Consider the following 1,854-nt stretch of genomic DNA (forward strand, 5'->3'; position numbering starts at 1 on the left):
ACCATGTGCCATTTGTCTCTTTGATTTTGGCTCACCTCGCTCAACATGATTTCCTGTAGCTTGATTGATTTCCCTACTAATGCCATTATTTTGTCTTTTCTAATGGCTGGAAAATATTCCGTTGTGTATAGTTACCACAGTTTTTTGATCCATTCATCTCTGGTGGGACATATGGGTTGTTTTCATATCCTGGCTATTGTGAACAGTGCTGCAATAAACATGGAAGTGCATTTGTCATTGAATATTGGTACCTGTTGTTCAGGATAGATGCCTAGAAGTGGTATGAGTGGGCCATAAGGAAGGTCAATATTTATCTTTCTGAGGACTCACCTGACTGCTTTCCAAAGTGGTTGTGTAAGTGTACTTTCACACACACACACACACACACACACACACACACACACACAAACACACACACAGAGAGAGAGAGAGAGAGAGAGAGAGAGAGAGAGAGAGAGAGAGAGAGAGAGAGAAAGAGAGAGAGAGAGAGAGAGAACATTTTCTTGATCCATTCTTCTACTGAGCAGCATCAGGGTTGGTTCCATATCTTAGCTATGGAAAATAATGCTACAATAAACATTGTTGTGGTGGTAGTTTTAGTATGGACTGGTTTGTGATCATTTGGGAGAATGCCCAAAAGTGGGATTGCTGTATAATAGGGAGCTCTATGTGGAGGTTTTTGAGGAACCTCCAAACTGCTTTCCAAAGTGCATGACCAAGTTTACACTCCCACCAAGAATGCAGTAGGCTCCCTTCTGGCCATATCCCTTCCAGCATCTGTTGTTGTAAAAATATGGAACGATTCACTAATTTGTGTATCATCCTTGTGCAGGGACCATGCTAATCTTCTCTGTATGTTCCAATTTTAGTGTGTGTGCAGCCAAATTGAGCACAAAACATTTTTATAAAGAGTAATTGATTTTCTTAAACTAGACAATTCAACAAAAATAAGTTCAAAAGTATTGTGAAATTTTATAACCATGTGTTTCTTACATAAGCACACATTTAAGAATAAAGTCAAGATTGACATATCAAAAACAATATAATTCCAGATATTTGTTGTTCATGAGATTTGTAGGAGGAAGAATTCAATTATTCTACAAAAGGCACTTGTCATAATGATCATTGCAGCAAATGTTAAGGTTTGTTAAAGGTTTTAATGTTTTAAATATGTTTAATTTTGGGATTTGCTTATATATGGCAAAATTAAGACTGTTTGGCAGGTCATAAAAATTTTTGATAAAGTATATAATATTTCTGGTAGCATGTACTAGTAAGTATGGACATTTCAGATTTTATAGAAACTTTACTAATGAGAAATTGCAAAGACTGTGTAAAGAAGCAGTTAAGATTTTAAGTTAAGATTTTAAGTACACAGTTTCTGTTAAATCTTCAGGGCTCCTTTACGTTATATGTTAGTGATGAACAAATAATGATATAATCCACATACAAATGATGAGATGAACTATAAATAGTAATCTTAGTGAGTAAATTTAAAGGCTACTTATAGCTTTATCCAGTTTTAAATGTACAGGAATATGAGAAAATAGTAAACTCTACTATATACACTTCAAATACTGAAAACCCTGGTAATTGTTTTGTTTTTTATTTTAGTAATCATTAATATTTAATTATTGTTTGCTTTATTTATAGCATTTTTCCTTGTCGTAATATAATACAACTTTTTGTGAGTCATGATTAAGAGGTACTTTGAGAATATCATTGGGATGGCCACACAATTTTTCATAGGTGCATGTGAATTTACAAAGAACAAAACTAAAAACAAAATATTGATTAAAAATTATATCAAGTAGAGTCTGAATCAGGAGTGTTGATAAATGTCCACACCTAACA

At 33.8% G+C, this 1,854-nt stretch overlaps 1 non-coding gene across 1 annotated transcript; it reads right to left on the reverse strand.

The window, feature by feature from the left end:
* Positions 1-787: 787 nt before the first annotated feature.
* On the reverse strand, positions 788-893 carry LOC138834994 (U6 spliceosomal RNA). The gene has a single exon (XR_011374325.1). It is a non-coding gene; the product is annotated as a U6 spliceosomal RNA (small nuclear RNA).
* Positions 894-1,854: the final 961 nt, after the last annotated feature.

Source organism: Dipodomys merriami, unplaced genomic scaffold (genome assembly GCF_024711535.1).
Source record: "Dipodomys merriami isolate MVZ:Mamm:240054 unplaced genomic scaffold, mDipMer1.0.p SCAF_220, whole genome shotgun sequence".
Classification (NCBI taxonomy): Eukaryota; Metazoa; Chordata; class Mammalia; order Rodentia; family Heteromyidae; genus Dipodomys; species Dipodomys merriami.